The following is a 25,803-nucleotide window of genomic DNA, read 5'->3' as shown; positions in this document are numbered from 1 at the left end:
GAAAATCACACAATGAATGTGTATTAGAGTCAGTAACATCAGCAACTGTAACACAGACCCCAAAATCTTGATGGCTTTGTAAGTTGATTTCTTGCTCATGTGAAGTCCAAAGAGTGTGTTTTTTATGTATGAGCTTGCTTTCCACATGGTCTTCAGGTACCCAGATTCCTTTCATCTCGTGGGTATACCAGCACCAAAATCTTGGCATGTACTGTTGGATCCTAGACATCTTTCTGGAAGGCAAGGGAAGAGAGAGCATGGAGAAGCATTCTAGAATTTTATAGAGGTCAAGCATGAAAGTTGCACATTTCATTTCTGTTCTTTTTTTAAAATTTCTGTTTGAATTCTAGTTAGTTAACAGACAGTGTTGTATTAGTTTCAGGTGTGCAATTTAGTGATTCGAAACTTCCATACATCGCCCAGTGCTCATCACAGGTGCACTCCTTAATCCACATCACCTATTTAACCCATCCCCCACCCCTCCCCTCTGGTAACCATCAGTTTGTTCTCTAGAGTTAAGAGTCTGTTTCTTGGTTTGTCTCTCTCTGTATTATTCCCCCTTTGATCATTTGCTTTATTTCTTAAATTCCACATATGAGTGAAATTATATAGTATTTGTCTTTCTCTGACTTATTTTGCTTAGGATGATATTCTCTGGTTCCATCCACACAAATGGCAAGATTTCATTCTTTTTTATGGCGAGTAATATTTCCTTATATATATGCCACATCTTCTTCATCTATTCATCACTTCTACTCTTATTCCACTATCCTAAATTCAATGCCATGGCCACATACGACTGCAAGGGAGGCTTGGATATGTAAGGTAGAAGTGTTCCAAGGAAGAAGAGAACACATAGCAATCTCAACTAAATTATGCAAACCAGACCTTCTTCCATGTCCCGTAGAATGCTCTTATTCCTTTCTTATAGACTGGTCTAGTCTTACATATCATTTATCACTGACCATAATAACAAGAGTTGACTGAAAGGAAGCAATTAAACATAATACTCACCCCAGAGTTAGCAACCACCTACAATCTGTTCCATGAATATCTACCTTCTTCCAGCATTGTGTTCTCATTTAGGGAAAATGTGACTTTTTTAGCAATATAATAGACATACAAAAATTACCTAGCCAAAATAACTCTGCACAAAACCCAAGAGAAAAAAAGGCATAAAAAGGAAAGGTAATGGGCACATGGGATCTACCCACGAGAAAGAGCATGTCATTTAGGTTTATGAAAGAAGAGGAAAATGGAAGAACTAAAAGACAATCAAGAGTGTTTGTAATAGGTATAGAGCACATGCCAAATGTGTATAGAGCACATACAGAGTGAATATGCAAAAAATATTTCATTCAAAGGATAAATGGGAAAAGTCAGGAGAGAAGAGAGAGGATTAAAGACAAGATGCACCTGTCACCCTAAAAACAAAGTGAAGAGAACTTCTATTACAAATATATTGGCAAAAACACTTGAATTTGTGTTTTATGACAAATACCGCTCAAATGGGGAATATAAATTCTTCCATTCCTCTCTACCATTGCCCATCCCCCAGGATTGTTCTAAGGCATCCCAACAGACTTCAAAAAGATAATGACACTAAGGCTGGGAAAGCCAAAACTGGTATCTGAATCTGTTTACATCATTTCTTCCCCTCCCATTCACTCTTTTACAAAGGGGCTTCTCTCCTCACCTCATCACTGGAACCACTCCAGTCTAATTCACCAATCAGCTCCATCTTGCCAGATCCAGGGGTCACTTCTCTGTCCTCAAGCTTAATGTCCTCTCAGCTGCACTCAACACAGTTGATCACTCCCTCATTCTTGAATAATTTTTGTTCTTTTGGTGACCTTGCTGGTTCTCCCTTCACCATCTGATTTCTAGATGTTTATAATCCCCCAAATCCTCTTTTCTTACCTCAGTGGGCTCGTGCATTTGTATAGCTTTAAAAACCACTGATATTCTAATACCCCTAAACTGTATCTTCTGCTAACATAACATATCCCCTTAGAAATCAGATAGGCTGCTCTAAAAGGTCCTCTAAATTACTGACTTAGACCAAAAATCCATAATCCTCTCCCTCCACAAAATCCATTTCTCCGTCTTTCCCATTTTGGTAGATGGCACCGTCAGTCCCACCTAGCTGGCAAAGTTAAACCTTACACCTAAGTGTCTTTTCTCTCCTTCAACCCCACCAGCCAATGTGACAGCTACTCCTTCCAACTCTACCTCTAAGCATCCCAAGTCTATCCATCAGTATTGTTCCACTTCACCCATGCCATCATCACCTCTTACCCGTGAACATTTCCTAGAAGATCTCCCTTCTTCCATTCAGATCTTTTGTAAAAACTAAGAAATTAGAGTGATCTTTAAACCATAAATCAATTTATTACTTCCATTAAAAACCCTCTCATGACTTCCCATTGTCCTTAAAATCTAAACTCCTAAGTATCACTGAAAAGTGTCTACCTTCTTCAACTCATTAAATGAAACCGTGCCCCACCTTACCATGTTCCAGCCACACTAGCCTTTTTGTACTCCTCAACCACACCAAGTCCCCACCTCCTTTTTAAAAAAATTTTACTTATTTATCCATGAGAGACACAAAGAGAGGCAGAGACATAGGCAGAGAGAGAAGCAGGCTCTCTGCGGGGAGCCTGATGTGGGACTCGATCCAGGACCCCAGGATCACACCCTGAGCCAAAGGCAGATGCTCAACCACAGAGCCACCCAGGCGTCCCAGTCCCCACCTCTTCTAAACTAGCTCCTATTGCATTCTGCATGGATGCCCTGCTTACTTCATTCTTAGTACTTTTGGCAACCTTAATTATCTCATTTACATATTAGTTTCCTTGTTTATTATTTGTCTCTTTCACTACACCATAAGATTCATGAGGGAAAAAAAAGATTCATGAGGGCAGACGCTATGTCTAAGTTATTCACTGCTATATCTTTAGTGTCTAGCACCAACAGCTTATTGAAATGGCCCTCAGTAAAAAAAATTTTAAATGTTAAATTAATGATTTAAAGGAAGAAATGTGGGATGCCTGGGTGGCTTAGCTGTTGAGTGTCTGCCTTTGGCCCAGGGCGTGATCCTGGGGTCCAGGGATCGAGTCCCGCATCGGGCTCCCTGCATGGAGCCTGCTTCTCCCTCTGCCTCTGTCCACCAGTACCATCTTCTGACCAAGGTCTGAAATCTGCTGAGATTTGTTCAGGGAGAACAACACGATCGAACTCTCCATTGCTGTCAGGCGCGTGTGATGCAAATAAAAGTCTAAATAGAGCTGTTTTGGTGTGGGGAAGGGGCATCGGGGGAAAAGTGGAAGGAAGCAGAAAATTGTTGCTATGCGCCACTGGGGCTCGGGGAAGCCAGAAGGGGGAGGCACAGAAATCACAAAGTAAAAGTTTTAGAACCACCACTCTTGGCTTTCACGTCCCAGCCCACAATAACCACCAAAGTGCAGTCATTCTATTTCCAGGTTTCTATTTCTAAGCTGTAAGAATAGAGCAAATTTTAGAGTATTACAGACTTTCACAGGGGGAAAAAAAAGATTACCTAAAAATATTTTCACCTTTGCCAAGAACTGCTTCCAAACACAAACCTTAGCTTGTCACACCTGCCCCATTTCCCCCTTTTCCCTTCCTTGCTACTACCTAGGCCCTCACCACGCCAGATACATTTGGTGCCATAAGAATTAGCTAACATGTCCCAAGTAATTTGAGCTTTTCAAATGGAAAGCGTTCCAGAAATAAAAATAAGGTGCTAAGTAGTTACAAGTCATTTCTACCAGAATTATTGTTGAAATTTTCTATTTTTCTATTTTTAAGTCTCACCCTTATGTTTTACCAAAGATAATGCCAGAGCATGTGATATTTCACCATATGATTAGTTCTCAAATAAGGGACACAAAGCCAGTATTATCTGGAGCCACATTGCTTATTTTCTCTTGAAAATACGCACCAGCCTAGAAGAATAATAAAAACCTTTTCTCTGTCCACAGAGTCTGACAAGTTGGATCCGAGCTCTCTGCAGTGCACAGCTTTGAGCTATGAGATTTAAGTTTTCTTTTTTTCTTTAATACCAGATTTATCTTTTAGAGAAATTTTAGGTTTACATAGAAATCCAACAGCAAATACAACGGAGTTCCCACGTACCTTTCTCTTCCGCCCCCACTAGCCCCTCTCCCAGTTTCCCCTATTGTTAATATGTTGCATGAGCAAGGTATACCAGTTAAAATTGGTCAACCCAAGTTGACACACTATTAATTTTCATTCAGCTGATAATTACAAAGTACCTACTGTGTGCCAGGTAGAGTGACAAATGCTTGCACACTTCACCCTATTTGAACTTCATAACCATCCTCCAAGTGAGAGATCGTTATCCCATTTTGGTTTTTGTTTTTAAAGATTTTATTTATTTATTCATGAGAGACACAGAGAAAGAGAGAGGCAGAGACACAGGCAGAGGGAGAAGCAGGCTCCATGCAAGGAGCCTGATGTGGGACTCGATCCCAGGTCTCCAGGATCATGTCCCCGGCTGAAAGTGGCACTAAATCGCTGAGCCACCCAGGCGTCCCTCATTATCCCATTTTGGAGAAAGAAAGTTTGCAAATTAGACTTTAACTTGACCATGTTTGTAAAGGCCATGGCCAATGATAGACAAATAGACAAATAAATAAAAATAAAAACTATAGCAATTGTGTGCTTATAGTATGTGGCAGGCAGACTAATGACCTACCCTAAAATGTCCACATCTTAATCCCTAGAATGTCTGAATGTGTTGCCTGAATGCTAAAAGAGGCTTTGCATATATGACTAATTAAAGAATGTCCTAGACTGTCCAAGTGAGTCCAGCATAATACCAAGGGTCCTTATATAAGAGGAAGGCAGAGGAGTCCATGGGGGCAAGAGATGTGATGATGGGAGGAGAGATTGCAGTGATACAATTGCCAGAAGGGGGCCACAGCCAAGGAAGGCAGGAAACCTCTAGAAGCTGGAAAAGGCAAGGAAACAGATTCTCCCCCTTGAGCTTCCAGAAGAATACAACGCCTTGATTTTATCCACTGAGACCCATTTTAGACTTCTGACACCCAGAACTGTGTGTGTGAAGCCGCCAAGTTTGTAGTGACTTTTTACAGCCGCAATTAAAAACTGATGCAGTGCACATCCCTTAAACATTCACATGTTTTTATGTTTAAGTGTGGTAGTAGGCTCCACGTGTCATGTTTGCTCCGCATCTTCAGCATCCGTCACAGTGCCTGTTGTTTGTAGTGGTTAGTAATGATAATTTAAATCCCGCAGAAAACATAACGGTAATTCAAACTATATCTGACATCATTCACATTCATGGCAAAAGAAGGAAATGAATTATTATGACTTAAATCAAAAAGTTGTTTTCTTTAATCACCTATGTAAGTATTCCTGCCGCTTTTTCCAAAGCTGGAGATTTGTGACATCTTTAATTTTTCCAAAGTCAGATGATTTAGCTGGGATCAGAAACTGATAGGTGGCAAGAAGTTAGCAGGCTTTTCTCAAAGCTCTTCCGGTTCCATCCTTGGGTTAAGCTAAATCATCAGAAAACCTACGTGCTTAGCCTACTTTCCCCTCACTTGAGAACTGTCTTTACAAAACAGTACTTTAACACTAGACGTTGGCTCTCCCTGAGGGCCAAGGAAGAGAGAAATCCAGAAATCCTAGTATTTTTTTCTGGTAAAGCACTTAAACAAATGTTTCTTATGTTACTAAAAACCTCTTACCACAGAGAACTCAGTGATCAGTTTCTCTGGGGTGTCCTCATAAAGATATTGTTAGTTTCTGTGGAGACACTGAGTTGGTTCTAACTGGAAAAAATCCAAGTTACAAAGTCTACTCAGTTTCTCTCAATCTTCTTTTCCCTCTAGCCACCAGGTAGGTGAAATCTGTGGCTTCTTATAGCGAAGAGCTCTGGCTAGAGTTTTTCTCCTTATGAAAATTATGTTTACTTTCTGGTCATTGTTTTATATTACCTGACCTGCCTCAGAGCAGTTTTGAAAGTTGGAAGAATGTAAATGAATCAATGAATTATACGCTGAACCACATCCTAACTTTAGTATTTGTTACTATCTTGATGAACATCCAAGTTTTTCAGGAGCCATGCTTGTCATATGCCATGCAACAACAAACCAGCAAACCCCTACCCACCTGCAGGCTGGAGGGGTGCAGAGGGGGACACCTTTGTTATTTGATAGATCCTGGGGATAAGCACTGAGAAGAGGACTTTTACACAGTAGGAAAGGCTTTTCCAGCTAACACTCAACCCAGAAGATGTCCATTTTTTGCTGCAAAGGAGGATGGGCTGAAAATTATTTGGGAAGAACCATGGAGAGCTAATAAGAACAAATGGCTTACAACAAAATCAAGGGCTCTGTCCCTTAAAGTTTGGACTTTGAACAATTCGGACAGGAGCTGAGAGATCTCTGGGGCTAACAGCAGGTGAGAAGAAGGCACTGGTCAGTCTGTGATGTCATTACACCATAGACAGTGAGGGATAGTAATTAGCCAGCTGCATGAAAGGAGACAGCCAAACGCACAGAAAGCCTGAGACATTGCAAGTGCTTCTTCCTACATAAGGGCTTCACTGAGACTCCTGAGATGAGACAGACCAGGTAGGAACCTCAGAAGCAAACCAAATTTCCAGTCACACGTGTTCTTGCAGCCCCAGCTCACTTCGGGCCAAGAAATATTTCTCTGATGCCTCTTTGCCACTAAATACTGCAGTAGGCACTTGGAGATAAAAAGATGGACAACACATGGTCTGGACCAAAAGAGGTCTCACATTCTAACAAGGAAGACAGACATATGAACAAATAATTATCAGGTTCCATGAGAGTTACAGCTAGAACAGTATGTATGAAATAAGAGGCCAAATACAGAGTCTGAGGAAAGAGATAAAATAGAACTTGGGTTATGGAAGAAAGAGACTGTTTTTGAGGCAGCAAGAGGACAGAAGAGAACTCCAGACAGAGGACTAAATATAGGAAAACTCATGGAAGCATAGATACTCTGTGTGGTTCAGGAGGGGGGGAAACAAAAATAAAGGTAGGAGAGGATAGAGATTAGGACATCATAAAGGTTTCTGGGGAGAGACATGGTACAATCAGGTTTTGACTATTAAAAGATTCCTCTGGAGCAATAGCTGACTAGGTGGTTTCACACCAACAATCCTGCTGAAAACAATTAGGAAAATGGAGTGGGGGGACTATTCGAAAAACGAACTGACTGACCTAAGCTTGAAGGAATCAAAAGACTACCAAAGCAGTGAGGATTTGCAGAGTCAGGATCCAGAAGGTGGTGGAAGCCAAGAGACTTGAGAAGAGCATTTGGGAAGACTTTTACCACCCAGGCAATGGCCAATTACAAATGTGAAAGCAGCAGTTGAGAGGCTGAAAAGCTAAGCATACTGGAGCAAAGGGGGCACAAAAGTGTGAGTTGAGACTGCCCAGGAAAAGAGGCCCTGGTAAATATCTCAACCATTGGTCAGGACCACAAAGGGCTACGCTGTAGGAGGAAGGAGGAACTGGAAATAAAAGAGCCCTCGAAAGGGTTAAAGCACAGCATTAAGTCATTTCAATTCGTTACTGGAAAAAAGGTGATCATCCTCAAATCTAGTTACCTAGTTACCTAACGAATGCAAAAATAAATCCTCTCTGGAGCAAGTTTGTATGATCATCAAAACATCTAGAATATTTTCAGTGCAGCCATGCGGCTCTCAGTCAGAAATAATCAGACATTTAAGGAGATAAGATATAACTGAGAACCATGATTTTTAACAAAGACAGAAAAAGACCCATAGGAAATCCATAATTATAAGACGCAGGCTTTGAAATGGCCCAGATAATATGTTCAAGAAATTAAATTACGAATGGAAAATTGGGGCAGAAAACTGGAAACTAGAGAAAAGAAACTACACTACACTATACACAAATTAGACTATATTACAATGAAGAACTTGTATATCATTAAAAGAGAGAAAAAAGATCCCACATAACAGGAGAAAAGGTTTTCAACACATATAAATAATGAAGGATTTGTACCCAGAGTATATTTTTAAAAGAAGAAGAAACTCCAAGGAAGGGTGGAGGAGAGGAGAGAAAGAAAGAAAAAGAGAGAAAGATGATCCAATGAAAAATGGGCTCAAAGACTTCAATTAGCATTTCTAAGAAGTAGATATTCAAATAAACAATAAACATAACAATGTACCCAGTTGTACCGGTCACCAGGAAAATACAACCCCAGAGGGATATAACTACATGCTTAATAAAAGGGCTAAAGTTTAAAAGACCAGCAATATCAAGTTTTGGCAAAGATGTGAGTAACTGAAACTCTCATACACTGCTGGTGGGAATATGGATTGGCACAACCACTTTGGGAAACTATTTGGTATCTGCAGTTGCTAAGCATATGTGTTCCTATAACCCAGAACTCTTGCCTTTAGGTACATAACCAATGGAAGTGAGCATATATTTGTACCAAAAGACATCTCAAGAATATTTACAGCAGCGTTCTTTTTAATCACCGAAGACTGGAAATAACCCAAATATTCATCAACATTAGAAGGATAAACTATGCCATGCTCATACAGTGGAATCCTATAGAGTAATAGGAAATCAGTGAACTACATCTACACAAGTGACATAGAGAAATCTCACAAACATAATGTTGAATGAGAGAAACCAGACAGAAAAGAATCTGTATTGTTTGGTCCCATTTATTTAAAGTTTAGAAACAGGCAAAATGAATCCATGGTTTAAAATACTGGCCACCTTGACGAGAGGAATAAGTGACAAGGGGTTCATATGGGCCCTTTTATGGTGTTACTAAAGCCTGTTTCTTGATCTAGAGGGTGATTACACATAGGTCTGTTTGCTCTGAAAATTCATCAAGCTGTTTACTTATGATTTGTGCACTTTTAAGGATGTTATACTTTAAAATTAATTCTAAAAAACTATAAGCACAGTAGCAATAAGATTAAAATAATCAACAAGTTTAGAAAATTCTCAGAATTTAGAAAAGTATAAGATGTGTCAATATTAGCATTTAATGCATAAATAAATCACTGCTTTTATGCATTTTTGCTTTCTTTTCTTTATTGATTTATGAATTTAATTTCACTTCAAGTACTAAAGCAATTTAAAGATAGCTTAGTGTTCTCAAATTTGTACCCAGGATGTTGAGTGTGAGGGCATATTAAAAACCCACAAACAGTAGATCTGTCTAAACTTGTTGGAGTTCTGAGATTAAAGCAATTTTCTCAGAAGCCAAGCTTAAAATATTTAAGATAGCTATTTCAACAACCCTGGGTTTGAAATTTAGATTAGGAGTGGTGAAGCACAAAATTAAAAAGTAAATAATAAATCTTTCAGACTTGTGATTCAAGATAATTGAGTGAACACAGACATTTACCTCTGCTTCTTACAAAAACCATTGAGGAAAAAAGTGTAAAAAATAATCCTTCCACAGTCTGTTGGGAGTCTGTGATCAGTGTCAGCCACAGTCCAGAAAAGAAAGAAATATCTGGTAGCTATTAATGCAATCCGATCAGCCTGACGGTGACACCCAAAAGAGCTGGGAAGTGAAGGAAATCCTAACCTTTAACAACACAAGAAACAGGGACCTTTAGAAGAGACTTTTCCAGGCAAAAGTTCAGCATAACCACAGCATCAGTGAGGCTGAGAGAAGATGGCAGTGGGGCATTCAGCGACGGAGGTTGGTTGGCAGAGGATTGAGTTAATTCTCCTCTTTGTGACATGTGGTCATCGTTGGTCCGGGCAAGGCCCTGCTCTTGCTGTATTTTATTGATTTCTCCTTTCGTTCTCATTCCTCATCCTCATTTACATGTCCACAGTGTTTTTCCTCACTCAGGGCTCTGTTTTTAAGTTATCTGTATGACTGTGGACTAGTCAGATGCCTCTGATGACTGCAAGGATTCCACGAGTTGCACCCTGAAGGTTGCCCCTGACGTTTGATTGATCCTTCTCCAGTGGTGCGCATCTGGATGACGCCCCCTACCCCCCACGACCACGAAGAGCGCTGTGCCCAGCCTGTTTGAAGGCAACCACCCTCCAGACCTCTATGAGGATTCTCCGGGACATAGAAGCAAAGGTTGTAATGTATACAGATTTTTAATTTGGCCGAGAGCTGCCATATTTCTCCCCAGAAGAGCTGCAACAGTCTACGCCCCCCACTCCCTCCAGAGATGGCTAATGGTTCCGATTTTCCCATAGGCTGTGTTATCCACTCTTGTGATGTTTGCCAAACCGATAGGTGCACAGTGATAGTCCTTGTTTTAATTTGCATTTCTCTCATTACTAATTACTAATGGTTGAGAGCATATGTTCATATACCTGATAGAGTCATTTGCTTTCCTCTGTGAATTGCTACTTCTTGTCCCTTTGCTTTTTTTTTTTTTTCTACTGGAGTATCATTGTCTTATTTTATTTGCAGGAGTTTCTTGTGGTTTGACACTGCAAATATTTCCTCCCAGTTTGTCATCTGACTGTTTACTTTATCCACATTTTCTTCATTGGGCAGAAATCCTTAATTTTTCTACAATCAAATTTCTCTCTCTCTCTCTCTCTCTCTCTCTCTCTCTCTCTCCTCCTTCCCTTTTTCTTTTGTTTTTGCTTTGGAGATTTAAGTTCCATTCCCTGTGGACACAAATCTCCAGCTTTATCTTGAGTCGAATTTTATAGCTTTACCTTTCACATGTAGTTATTTTTTGTACCTGAAGTCCTTAGTCCCTTAGTACCATTTGAACATGGCACTAGGCAGGGTCCCAGTTTTCTTTTTCTCCATACAGTGAGCTTGTTTTCCCAGCACCTTCTCTCCTTTTCCCATTGATTTCTGGGGCCACTTTGATCATATATTAAATTCCCATATATACAAGGTCTGTCCCTGAATTCTCTGTTCCATTCCATTGATCTATTTGTTCTTACACCAGTATCACATGTCTTTTTCTTACTATGGCTTTGTAGTCTGACTTAATATTTAAATGTGTAACTCTCCTCTTTGTCCTTCCTTTTCAAAACTTAGATATTTGCAGAAAGTTCTTCCCTACTAATTTTAGAGTAAAGCAATTGAATATCTCAAAAACTCCAGGTTGATTCTGGATTTATGTTACATTTTGTAGTTATTTTAAACAATTATCTCACATCAATTAAATAATTGGTTTAAACTAATTTAGAAGCAACATTTTAATAAAATTTAGTCATCTAGCACAGAATGTCTCTCTGTTTATTATGATTTTGTCTGTCCTTTCATAGAGCTTGAAGTGTTTTCCCATACAGATGTTGTATATTTTTGGTTATTTTAATTCCTGGATATATCGGAGTAGGGGTCGGCAAGTGTTTTTGGTAAAGGGCCAGATAGTAAATATTTTAGGCTTTGTGGGCCATATAGTCTTTGTTGAAAACCGCACAACTCTGCCACTGTTGTATGAAAGCGGCCATAGAGAATATCTAATGAGTGTGTCTCTGTTGCAGTAAAATTTTATTTACAAAAACAGGTGGTTGCCTGGATTAACCCATAGGCCATAGTGTGTCAAGCCCAGCTTTAGAGGTATTTTATGGTTTGTTTTGGGGTTGTTGTACATCTTTGGTATTTTGTTTTTATGTTTTGTTTTTGTTTTGCTGTCCTAAGTGGTATTTTTTGACAAAAATTATGTTGAGACAGTTATTACTAGTGCAGAGAAACACTATTGATTTCACAAGTTGATCTTGTGTTTGGCAAGCTTGTTTCTTGATTTTATTGGAATTTCTAGGTGGATGTTTATATAATCTGCAGATACTGATAGCTTTGTTGCTTACCTTCCAATTTTTATAAACTGATTTTGTTTTTCTTTCTTACAACTTTGTTGGTCCCAGTTGTGTTCAGCGGTAGCTGTGATGGAGGCATCTTGGCATTGTTCCTGATTTTTATTTTATTTTTTTAAGATTTTATTTATTTATTCATGAGAGACACAGAGAGAGAGGCAGAGACACAGGCAGAGGGGGAAGCAGGCTCCATGCAGGGAGCCCGATTTGGGACTCAATCCCAGGACTCCAGGATCACGCCCTGAGCAAAAGGCAAATGCTCAACCGCTGAGCCACCCAGGCATCCCTGTTTCTGATTTTTAAAGTTTCTCCAAGATTTCTCAATTAAATATAATATTTGCTTTAGAGATTTGGATACCCTTTCCCATGATAAGGAAAATTCTTTTTTATTCCTGGTTTGTGGAGACTTATATCTTAAGAAGATTCTGAATTATCAAATGCATTTTCTGCATCAGTTGAGAGAATAGTATTATTTTCCTCTATTGGGATTTTTGGCATCTACATTCATGAGTGAGGTAGACCTGTCTGTAAGCAATTTTTCTTTTCCTGTCTTGCCCATGTCTGATTTTGGAAACCAGGGTTCATTAGCCTCATAATATAAAATGGACATATTTTCTATCTTCCAGAACAACTTACCTGGATAAAAATGAACTATACCTTTAAGATTTTGGTAGAAATTACCCATAAAACATATGATCCTGGAAAGGTAAAGGGACTTTTATTTTGCCATAATTTTTTTAATGCTTCCTGTTCTTTTCCACCGACTTCTTAGGTGAATTTTAGCATTTAAAATTTTTTTCAGAAAATAATCTAGTCATTTAGGTTTTCAAATTTAATTGCTTAGAGTTATTATTCTCTTTTATTATTTTTAGCCTCTATTTTATCCATAGTTTTAATATTTCTTGACTTAACAGTGTAGCTCATTTCATTTCAACATCTTTTGTTTCTTGATAAATGCATTAAAAGCTATAAATTTCCCTCTAAGTGAGGACATTGCTCTGTGTCCCACAAAATTTGACAAGCAGTGTTTTCATTGTAATTCACTTGAATTTCATTTTAATGCTTTACTTATTAACCAAGAGGGTTTTAGTATGCTATTCCATTTCTAGTCTCACAGGAATTTTAGGTAATTCTTTTATTTTATATTCTCATTTTATTATATTATTGTAGGTGAACATAGGTTTTTAATATTGATACTGTGAAACTTATTGAAGCTTCCTTTGTGGCCTATTACAATGTCGGTTTTTGAAAATGTGCTCAAAAAGAATGTGTTAAGTTGAACTGAATTAATATCTAATGGCTGAAGATTATTAATTTGTATATTTGGACCTCCCATGTCTCAGGTTGTTTTTATTGTTCTATCTATCAATTTTAGAAAGGGATGTATTTAAACATCTAAACAAATTATTGTTGAATAATTTATTTCCCCATAATATTATGAGTAATTTCTCTCTATTTTTGAGGTTATATTCTTAGATACAAGTATATTCACGATTCCTTTTTTCCTTCTGATTCTGTTTTAACTTTTGCATGTATACAAAGACCTTTTAATCCCTTAGAGTTTTTGCTTAATTCTATTTTATCAGATATTGAGACTGCTGCCCCAGATTCTGTTGGCTCATATCTATTTGGTGTATCTTTCCATTTTAAAAGTGTTCAATCTTTTTGTAGCCTTTTGTTTTATTTGTTTTAGGTAGATCATATAATGATTAATCTTATTATAAAATTCAATTTAATGTTCTCTGGGTTTTTTTTTTTAATTTTCATTTATTTATGATAGTCACAGAGAGAGAAAGAGAGGCAGAGACACAGGCAGAGAGAAGCAGGCTCCATGCACCGGGAGCCCGACGTGGGAATCGATCCCGGGTCTCCAGGATCGCGCCCTGGGCCAAAGGCAGGCGCCAAACCGCTGCGCCACCCAGGGATCCCTCTGGGTTTTTTAAATTGAAGTATAGTTGACACACAGTGTTACATTAGTTTCAGGTGTATGGCATAGTGATTCAACAATGCCATACATTAGCTCACCAAGATAAGTGTAGTCACCACCTGTCAATACAATGTTATTACAACATTATTGACTATACTTTTCATCTCTGTGACTTATTTATTTTGTAACTGGAAGTTTGTACCTCTTAATCCCCTTCATCTATTTTGCCCATCCCCCACTCCTCTCCCCTCTGGCAACCACCTGTTTTCTGTATTCATGAGTCTGTTACTGATTTGTTTTGTTTTTTAGATTCCACATATAAGTGAAATCATATGGAATTTCTCTTTCTCTAACTTATTTCACTTAGCATAATACCCTCTAGCTCTATCCATGTTTTGCAAATGGCAAGATCTCATTCTTTCTGAAAAAAAAAAAAGAAAGAAAATGTTGGTTTGAGAAACCAATGTTTTCTGGCTTTTAATGGTGATTTTAGAACATTGACAGTGATTACAGTTACTCTTGCATTTTTACTTCTGTTATCAAATTTAATGTTTTCCCTTTATGATCTTTTTTCTTTGTCCCTATTTTCTCCTTCCCAGTTGTCAATGATAGGTCAAGTTTTCTTCTGGAGAAGGGACACATGTAGCTATTACACATCTTTTAACTAATTATTTAGCCCAAAAGGTCTTTAAGTGGATATAAAAGATAGCTTCAGGGATGCCTGGGTGGCTCTGTGGCTGAGTGTCTGCCTTCGGCTCAGGGTGCGAACCCGGAGTCCCGGACCGAATCTCACATCGGGCTCCTTGCAGGGCGTCTGCTTTTCCCTCTGCCTGTGTCTCTGCCGCTCTCTCTCTCTCGCTCTCGCTCTCTCCCATGAATAAATAAAACCTGTTAAAAATAAAAATAAAAGATAGCTTCAGAGAGGTTTCAATTATTGACAAGGTAGACAACTAACACAGGATGCTGGCTCTGCCCCCCACCCCAGAGTCAACCACAGAGAAACCTCACAGGTGAGATGAAAGAATGGAACTGAGGAATTAACAACCAAAAAAAAAAAAAAAACCCTCTTTGGACTGCTTTGGAAGGCCATAAGCAGTCATGAATCTGTGCTTCTGGGAATAGTGGCAGCCTGGGGCAGAGGACAGCAGGAACTAGATAGATTGAGGGAGAGCCTTTAAGTTCTCCTCATAACCTTTTTCCACATTTTCTCAATATGATCATGTCCCTTCACACAGGAAAGGTGGAAACAGCCTAGAGTGCCAATGTCAGTGAGGTTTTCTCAAGGTAGCCCAAAAGCATCTTTGCAGAAAGCAGTTGATAAACAAGTATGGATTGGCCAGGGCCATATGGGTAGTCACTCCCCTCCTCTTCCCCCTTAAATTCTCAGGCCTGGTAATTAAGGAGACCACCACCTCCCAACGTGGCTTCTTTATGTATTTTTTAAGGATTTAGAAAGATTAGAAGAGTTGCCTTGTGGAGTGGTAGCAAATGGAGATGATCAGCATTAGTTCTGTGGTTTCTGAGGTATTCCAGACTTGGGTTCATCTACTTTTCTCTCTTTATAGTCACCACGAGGGGCATAAACAACTACAGCCTGGGCTTCATCTATTCCTAATATACATTACTAGACAGAGTAGCTAGTACCGAAGGAACATGATCACATTGACCAAAATAATTTTATCTCTGAGTAATACAACATTTACAAAAGAAAGAGCGAATTAAACAATGTATACCACATGAACCAGAGTTACTGGAACAGATGGCATATTAAATATCCTCGAATAGATAAGGAAGGTTATTTGAATTATGAAGCAGTAAAAGGAAGACTTTAAAAAGAACCAAGTGAAAATGTTAAGTGTCAAAAATATAATAATACCAATAAAGATCTTAATAGCAGGGCACTGGGGTGGCTCAGTCAGTTAAGCATCTGCCTTCGGCTCAGGTCATGATCTCAGGGTCCCGGGATCAAGCCCCTGCATCAGGCTCCCTGCTCAGCAGAGAGCCTGCTTCTCCATCAACTCCTTGCTTATGCTCTCTCTCACTATCTCTGTCACTATCACTATCTCTCTCAAATAAATAAAATCTTTTTTAAAAAAGATCTTAATAGCTAGGATATGTAGCAGAATAGACCTAGCCAAAGACCAAATTACTAAGCTAGAAATCAGATTGGAGTACTTTGCTATAAAACAACAGGAAACAACAACAAAAAAAGAAATGTGAAATCGCAAAATAAAAATAAGCCTGATATGCAGGCTTAATGTAACAAAATCCTGATAACAGGAGTCTCAAAATGGAAATAAAAATGTGTGTGGAGGCAGTAAACTACAGCCTGCAGGACAAATCAAGCCTGTTTTTGTAAATAAAGTTTTATTGGCATGCAGTCACACCCATTACATGTCGTCTATGGCTGCTTTCATGCTACAGTGGCAGATTGAGTAGTTGCTACAGAGACTGCATGGTCCACAAAGCTTCAAATATTCACTATCTGACCTTTTACAGAAAAGTTTGCTGATCTTATCAAAGTACCTAGGAGTTAACACCAAAGTGGGTGGAATGAGACAGGATTACTATAATAGACCTTCTCATTCAGAAAGAGGAAGAATGACAAATAAAAGGCATTCATTGGTCCATAGTGATCCTGAAACTCCTAGGACCATGGGGGTCACCTGCTTTGGACATCCTCATGGCAGGGAATGGGTATCAATCTCATCTAAATCTGAAAAGTAGCATGGAAACCCCATCTAACCTGGTAGTTATTTTGGGAAACATTTCTGTGGCATCTGATTTCATAATCAAGGAAACTAGATCACGAAGCTGTCTACATGATTTTGAAGCTGCTCCATGCTCGCATACTCTATTAGGAGAATGTGAGTGAGGTAAGTTTGAGAAGAAACAAGGACTTAAAGAAAAAGAAGAGAGGGGGCTATAGAACAGAGGCATGGCAGGAAACGAAAACAGTGAGAGCATTCAAGGGAACCTGGAGCTGAGTTTCTTCTGACGTCGAGGGGTGGGGAGTTGAAGGCAAACATGCCACCAGTAGACTCTGGACTGTTCCATACAAGCCTCTGTGTAAGGTGTACTAGATATCTTGTTGCTCCCAGTTCCTTACCCTGATAATTTTAGGAACCCTGTGTCCCCACACCCCACCTCAGGTTTTTTACCTACTATGAAACCCACAAAACCAGAAGTTTTGAACATTTGGAATCCTAAACTGTCTAAATTGGTGCATTTGCCAGGTTCTTGCTTTATTTATACCATGCTTTATTTATAAGTATTCAATAATTTCACCAGAACACACAACCACCCCATTCATTAGAAATTGGGACTACAGAGTTGACAGTAGTCTATCTTGAAAGACAGCTTTCAAAAATTTACCCCAAAGATACAAATGCAATGAAACGCCGGGACACCTGCACCCCGATGTTTATAGCAGCAATGGCCACAATAGCCAAACTGTGGAAGGAGCCTCGGTGTCCAACGAAAGATGAATGGATAAAGAAGATGTGGTTTATGTATACAATGGAATATTGCTCAGCTATTAGAAATGACAAATACCCACCATTTGCTTCAACGTGGATGGAACTGGAGGGTATTATGCTGAGTGAAGTAAGTCAGTCGGAGAAGGACAAACATTATATGTTCTCATTCACTTGGGGAATATAAATAATAGTGAAAGGGAATATAAGGGAAGGGGGAAGAAATGTGAGGGAAATATCAGAAAGGGAGACAGAACGTAAAGACTGCTAACTCTGGGAAACAAACTAGGGGTGGTAGAAGGGGAGGAGGGCGGGGGGTGGGAGTGAATGGGTGACGGGCACTGGGGGTTATTCTGTATGTTAGTAAATTGAACACCAATAAAAAATAAATTAAAAAAATTATAGCTCCTTAAATATATGGTTGTGACTATCAACAAAATCCAAAGCTATACATTAGGGCACAAGTCTGGTAAGCTTTGGAGGTTTCAGGAAGGAGTCAAGAATCAATTGAAGTCTCTCCTGCTTTACCAAAAATGAACAAATCAAAGTGAGTTTATAAGTGTTTCAAACTCAGCTGCAGTTTCCTTTTTCTGAATGGAGGAACAGTTACCTTCAATCAGTGTTGAGGCCTTGGAGTAAGAACTGTTGAGGTTGAGCCTTCTGGGTATGGAAGAACAGGAAGAAAAGGAGGAGGCAGTGTCAATTAACTGCACACACTTGGTGATAGATTCTAACTACACTTGCAGGGCTCCTCTGCCTTCTCTAATGGCTTCTGGAACTTTCCAGACTCCTAGAAGTTCATTCAAGATTTTAGCACTCTACAAATTTATCCCAGATCCCAGAAAAGGAAATCTAACTTCAAGTGAATTTTTGATGAAACTGATCCTACCCTCAACGGGTATGTGTGTGTGTGTGTGTGTGTGTTTTCAGGAAAGAGACAAAGGATAGTAAATTGTAAGGGAAGCTCCATGTCCCCAAAAGTAATGTCAGTCAAACTAAGAAATCGGTGCAGAATTCCAAAGAATCGCTCAGGACACCATTTTTTTTTCCTTCTGTCACTGCAACAAGCTGAGTACAAAAGCAGGCAGTTAGCTCTTGAGTTTCCAACTGGAGAAATATTATACTAGAGAATCACATTTAGCATCTCAAATTGGAATCAGTTAAAAGAATTACAGATGTCAGAAAAATCTGTGTTTGTCTGCATTTTTTTTTCAGCATAAATATTTAGTAACCTAGGGTCTGGAAAGATTCTTCTACATGTCGTTTTGAAAAGAACCAACCATTTTACTCTCAGAGCAAAATCTGAAGAAAAAAAAAAGGAAATAGCAATCTTTTAAAAATTGCTACCTATAGGTCCCCACAGCTTAACAAGTAAAACTTCATGTGCATTATTTATGGTATAAAATTTTTCCACCGAGGGCTGTTTTTACTTTAAGGGGGAGGATGAGTGCTTGCTCTCAGTTTAATGTAAATTTTCTCTCCAATTATAGCTAACTTGTGGAGACTTTGTCCTATGGCTGAGCTGACATGCTGACTCATTTCACCAACAGTGACTTAATCCCCAAATTAAGCTGCCCCTTCTCTCCCCCCTCCCCAGCCTTGGAGAACCGGAGAGAATTCATCCATGGCACAGCAAGTTAACAAGGTAGTCAACCAAAGTTCAGAGCAAGTTTTCCCACCCTCCAGCTGGCAGTCGGCCACTCCATTCTGCCAGCACTCAAAGTTGGCTTCTCAGAAAATCTATTCCAAAGCTGGCACTTTACCTCAGGAGAATTTAGTCAAAGCATTTGGCACATCAGATTGTCTAAAACACAAGGTTAAGATGAGAGCTCAAAATAGCCACCCTATTCCAGGACTGCCTTAAATTAAGGAATAAAATTAGTAAAAGATTCTGCTACAATTGGACATGAAAACCAGACCCTTCCAAGAGGGAGCCAGGCAAGACTGCTTTTCCTCCTGATAAATGAACAAATATTTAATGAGCATGCGCACCGTTCCTCCACTGCAGGAATACAGAGAAAAACAGGGCACAGTCATCCCCATCAAGGAGCTTAAAATTTAATTAGAGAAAGACATAAGCACATAAAATCAAAACGTTTATGAAAGTGGAATATAAGGCTTAGATTGTGGCAGGGTTAATTACTCCACATGCTCAGAGCCCCATTTGCAGAAGTTACCTATGTTCCTTCTTTATAACATCTGTCGAAGTCTAATATGTATACAGAAAAGTACACAGATCGTTAGGATATTCTTCCAAGAATTTTCATAAACTGAACACACTCAGGGAACCAACACCCAGGTCGAGAACAAGAATATTCCCCCGGCCCCTGGGTGGCTCAACAGTTGAGTATCAGCCTTTGGCTCAGGTCATGATCCCGAGGTCCTGGGATGGAGCCCCACACTGGGCTCCCTGCAAGGAGCCTGCTTTTCCCTCTGTCTCTGTCTCTCTCTCTCTCTCTCTCTCTCTCTCTCTCTGTTGCTCTCATGAATTAAAAAAAAATTAAAAAAAGAATATTCCCAGCATCCTGGAAGCCCCTCCTTTTGTTCCCTTTCAGTCACTACTCTCCTCTGAGGGTAACCTTTATCCTGACTCCCACACCGTAGATTCGTTTGCCTGTTTTTATACTTTATCTAAGTGGAATCATACAGGATATATTCTTTTGTGTCTGGCTTCTTTTGCTTAACATAATGTTTGTTACAGAGATTGTCAAGCAGAGCTGTAGTTCATTCTCCTCACTATATGATATTCCATTGTATGAATATTATAAAATGCACTTCTCTACTTCCCAACCCATGGGCACCTGGGGATAGTGAGTGGTATTGTCAGGAACATTGAAGTTCATGACTTTTGGCGAACACGTGTATACATTTCTGTCAGGAGCATACATACGCTCGGGTGGGATTGCAAGCTTACAGGATCAGCGTATGTTCAGCTGTAGCAGAGACTGCCACACAGGTTTACAAAGCCATTGTACCATTTGACCCTTCCACCAGCAGTATACGAGTGTTCCAGCCACCACACACTTTTGCCAGCTTTCAGTATTTTCCATAGGACAACATTTTGACAACACACTGATAAAGGAGAGCATGGCTTGAACAGAGAGAGGCTAACAAGAATTTGAGACATAGCCTTCAGGTGGCTGAGAGACCTCTTCCTTTAAAGAGAGCACCCCAGAACTGTGGGGGCTCACGTCTGACTCCAGAAACACAGTTCCCCTCCTTATCCCCAGTGCCCCATCTTGCATGAAGTTATCAGCCACATGCACATCTGCAATCTTCTCCCCTGCAAAAGAAGTTACTTTAGTCCTCCAAAAGCAAATAAATAAGCCAACAGAGAAACATAGATATCCTTTAACACAGAGACCAGGTAGCAGAAGCACAAATTCCTGAGTAAGGCCCATTGTATCAAGGAAAGACACAGAGTTTATCTCTCAGCATATCTACCTACCTATCTAACACATTGGTTCTTATAATGCACCAGGCCCCGTTCTCAGCCCTTTAAAATTTCAATTCATTCAACTCTTATAACAACATATGAGATGATGATGATGATGATGATGATGATGATGATGATGATGATTTTACAGGTGAGGAAACTGAGGCATGAGGAAGTTGAGTAACATACCCAACCTCATAGAGCTCGTAAATGGTAAAGTGGAGATTCTGATCCAACCAAGCCTGTCCCTACAGTCCATGCTCTTGACCTCACATTATGCTGTCTTTGTTTTTCTGGAATACTCAAGCCTTAAATAACTGTTCATCTCAAATAGTCTCACATATTCCTTTATATCTTCCCCTTAATATACCAAGAACTTTGCTTACTTCATATGCTCAAATGTAAAGCAACTCCTTAGTTTTCCAAAGAGAAAATTCTGCCCCCCACAGATTGGACCTATCTAAATAATAAACTTGTACCACCATAGATTAAGTAATCAGATGTTTGCTTATGATACTGTACTTTTATATTTCACACACACATTTAATAGCATGAATTAAATAAAATAATGTATTGTTAAAATAGTGCTTTTATTCCAAGCTCATGGGTCAGGAAATTATCTATCTTGGACAGGTCATACACCTATACTTCAGTGTCTTCATTGTCACTCTAGTTATTTTATTTTATTTTATTTTATTTAAATTCAATTAATTAACATATAGTGTATTATTAGTTTCAGAGGTAGAGGTCAGTGATTCATCAATCTTAAATAACACCCAGTGCTCATTACATCACATGCCCTCCTTGATGCCCATCACCCAGCTACCCCATCCCTTCCATCCCCCTCCCCTCCAGTGACCTCAGTTTGTTTCCTATGATTAAGAGTCTCTTATGGTTTGTCTCCTTCTCTGATTTCATGTTTTTTTCCCTCCCTTCCCCTATGATCCTGTTTTGTTTATTAAATTCCACATATGAGAGAGATCATATGATAATTGTCTTTCTCTGACTGACTTATTTCGCTTAGCATCATACCCTCCAGTTCCATCCACATCGTTGCAAATGGCAAGGTCTCAGTTTTTTGATGCTGATTAGTAGTCCATTGTATATGTACATATACCACATCTTCTTTATCCATTCATCTGTAAATGGACATCTGAGCTCTTTCCACAGTTCGGCTATTGTGGACTTTGTTGCTATAAACATTGGGGTGCAGGTGCCCCTTCAGATCCCTACATTTGTATGTTTGGGGTGAATACCCAGGAATGCAATTCCTGGGTCATAGGGTAGCTCTATTTTCAACTTTTTGAGGAACCTCCATACTGTTTTCCAGAGTGGCTGTACCAGCTTGCATTCCCACCAACAGTGTAAGAGGGCTCCCCTTTCTCCACATCCTCTCCAACATCTGTCATTTCCTGATTTGTTAATTTTAGCCATTCTGATTGGTGTGAAGTGGTATCCCATTGTGATTTTGATTTGTGTTTTCCCTGATGCTGAGTGTTGTGGAGCATTTTTTCATGTGTCTATTGCCCATTTGTATGTCTTCTTTGGAGAAATGTCTCTTCATATCTTCTGTCCATTGCTGAGTGGATTATTTGTTCTTTAGGTGTTGAGTTTGGTAAGTTCTTCACGGATTTTGGATACTATCCCTTTATCTGATAAGACACTTGCAAATATCTTCTCCCATTCTGATGGTGGTCTTTTGGTTGTGCTATTTCCTTTGCTGTGTAAAATCTTTTTATCTTTATGAAGTCTCAACAGTTCATTTTTACCTTTCTTTCCCTTGCCTTTGGTGACATATCTAGCAAGAGGTTGCTGCACCCGAGGTCAAAGAGTTTGCTGCCTGTGTTCTTTTCCAGGTTTTTGATAGATTCCTGTCTCACATTTAAGTCTTCTATCTATTTTAAATTTATTTTTGTGTATGTTGTGAGGAAATGGTCCAGTCTCATTCCTCTACATGTGGCTATCCAATTTTCCCAACACCAGTTGTTGAAGGGACTGTTTTTTTCCCATTGGATATTCTTCCCTGCTTTGTCGAAGATTAATTGACCGTAGAGTTGAGGGTCTGTTTCTGGGTTCTCTATTCTGTTCTATTGATCAGTGTCTGTTTTTATGTCAGTATCATACTGTCTTGATGACTACAGTTTTGTAATACAGCTTGAAGTCCAAAATTGCGATGCCACCAGCTTTGGTTTTCTTTTTCAACATTCCTTTGGCTATTTAAGGTCTTTTCTGATTCCATACAAATTTTAGGATTATTTGTTCCAACTCTGAAATAACTTGATGGTATTTTGATAGGGATTACCTTGAATGTATAGATTGCTCTAGGTAGCATAGACATTTTAACACTGTAGTTATTTTTGACATCAGCTTTGATTCACTCTGAGCTATTGACATACAGCATCTTTTTTTTTATGATAGTCACAGAGAGAGAGAGAGAGAGGCAGAGACACAGGCAGAGGGAGAAGCAGGCTCCATGCAGGGAACCTGACGCGGGACTTGATCCCAGGACTCCAGGATCATGCCCTGGGCTGAAAGCAGGCGCCAAACCATTGAGCAACCCAGGGATCCCCCTTTGTACACTTTAAAAAAATGTTTTTATTTATCCCATGGGCATTATAATCAGTACCTCTTCAATGGAGCATCCTAAAGATGTATTTATTTACTTATTTATTTGAGAGAGACAGAGAGACTGCATGAGTTGGGGAAGAGGCAGAGGAAGAAGGAAAGGGAGAAAGAGAGAAGCAGACTCCCCACTGAGCACAGAGCCCAACTGGGTTGGATCTCATGACCTTGAGATCATGACCTGATCCAAAATCAAGAGTCAGACACTTAACTGATTGAGCCACCCAGGTGCCCCCAACGGAGCATCTTAATATATCTCTCTATAAAGGATTTATTTACTACTATCTCAAATAATAGCAATGGAGTCATAATCCCAGTAATAATTGCTAAATCTGTGTTATATACCTTTTCTTTCACTTTACTCAATCAGTAAAGAGACCTATATAAACTTCTCAAATTAATATTGATTTAGGTTGTTTTAATGTTCCTCCTCAAATAGCACTTTATCATTCAAGATGAGCTAATTCAGACTTAATAAAGACTCAAATGGAGGGTGGCGATTCCTACTTTCCTAAGGAACAGCTTAGGAGGAAGGGAGAGGATTTCACCTCTGAATTGGCTCTCTCTGGCTAAATCCAAATTTGCAATGTTACTGAACCATACTTTTTAAAATTAACCTTTCTCTTAAATTTATCTTCATCCTTCCCCCTCTTCACTTTCCCTAGACCTGACGTCTGGCTACATAGCTTTTTACACAGAGAGAGTTCTCAACCTTAAAGTTATCAGCAGAAACCAAAGAAATAAGAGAGTACTAAAGAGTAATATAAAGCCCACAAGGGCAGCCATTTATTGAGTTCAGACTATGCGTTAGGCACCACGTCGTGTCCTCTCAAACTCACAACAATTATGCACTAGACTATTGTCTCCATTTTACAGATAAAATGACTAAATCTCAGAAAAGTTCAATACTTTGTAAAGGCCATAGTCCTATTAAGTTGTTTGTATTAACCAGACCTGTCTGATTCCAACGCCTCCATTCTAAACTCTATCATTGCCTCCAGTTCCATTTTTATACAGGATCACTCTAATGAGAACATACTAGATTCATTCTAAAAACATAAGTGTGTAAAATGTGTCACAGATTCAAATGCAGGTGATGGGGGACAATCTTCCACAATAGAAGTACCCAGTGTCTTATTAATTCTGTACCCATTTAGATCCGGCCAGATTTCTAAAGCCTGGACGCTATGAGCAGACCACCAACTCACAGGTTTCTCCTGAGCAGTGAGCCCCATGCTTCGCTAAGGATAAGCTTGGAAAATTCACAACCAAAGGGCAAGCTATGTTGGCCAAATGGCTAAGTACCATAGAGAACTTCTGGAGGCTTCTGTTCAAAGAGCCAAGGTCCCTACTGAAATAGCATTTGGAGAACTTGCAAATAATATAAAGTAGAAAAATGAGAGCAACGATGACCTTCTAAATCTGTTGGATTGTCGTCATCAAACTCCTAAGATGTAGAAAAGAAAGGGTAAGAGGCATATGGTGTTGTGGTAAAGAGCAAAAGCTTTGGAGTTAGAAACCTGGCTGTGCCACTAGCAGTATGGCCCTGCATGGAACACTTGTTTTCTTCATGTGTGTAAGATGTAAATAATAATAACTGTAATAATATCTAAAAGTTTTGTGAGGAATGAACTGGACCGTACATGTAAAATTTTTAGCACATTCTAGAGTATGGGAAATCACTTAATAAATGATCATCATTAGTATGATTATCATTTCATTCTATTTTGTAAACATCGTCAGCCCAAGATTCAGTGACTCTAATGTCCCTTCTCACTGTATTTAAAGGATCTCCCGGGAAATGGGGGCAAAAGGAAAGGTCTGGGTAAAGGGAAGACAGAGCATCCCCCTCTTTTCCCCATACTCCCTGTTTCTGAGTTTGTTTTGCCATACAGTAACACTGCTCTCAGCCCACTCAATGCCAAAATTCACATCACCATCTGAAGTAACATCTTCAAGATGAAAGGAAAAACAGATAAAAGGATGCCAGTGATGTCTCAATTCAAGCCATGGGAAATGTAGCTAAGTTTGTCATCCTTCCCATCCCATGTAAGGAAAAGTGCCTTTTACCTGCCACAGAGTAGCTCTATAACTAGTACACTGATTGGGAAAATGGTCTAAAGTTAATACTTGAATGATGCTAGACCTATTTTTTTGCCAACTTTTAAAAACTTTTTATTGTGGAAACTTTTATTATGGAAAAAATTTTAAACAAACAGAAGTTAAAAGGTACCCCCCCCATGTACCCAAAGCCCAGTTTATAAAGTTATCAACTATAAAGGGGAAAGGAGAGAAAATGAGTGGGAAATATCAGTGAGGGTGACAGAATATGAGAGACTCCTAACTCTGGGAAAGGAACAAGGGGTAGTGGAAGGGGAGGTGGACGGGGGGGACCAGGTGACTGGGTGATGAGCAATGAGGGGGGCACTTGGCGGGACGAACACTGGGTGTTATGCTATATGTTGGCAAATTGAACTCCAATAAAAAAAA

The sequence above is a fragment of the Canis lupus genome, chromosome X, assembly GCF_003254725.2.
Source record: "Canis lupus dingo isolate Sandy chromosome X, ASM325472v2, whole genome shotgun sequence".
NCBI classification, from domain to species: domain Eukaryota; kingdom Metazoa; phylum Chordata; class Mammalia; order Carnivora; family Canidae; genus Canis; species Canis lupus.
Note: the sequence above shows the minus strand (reverse complement) of the source record.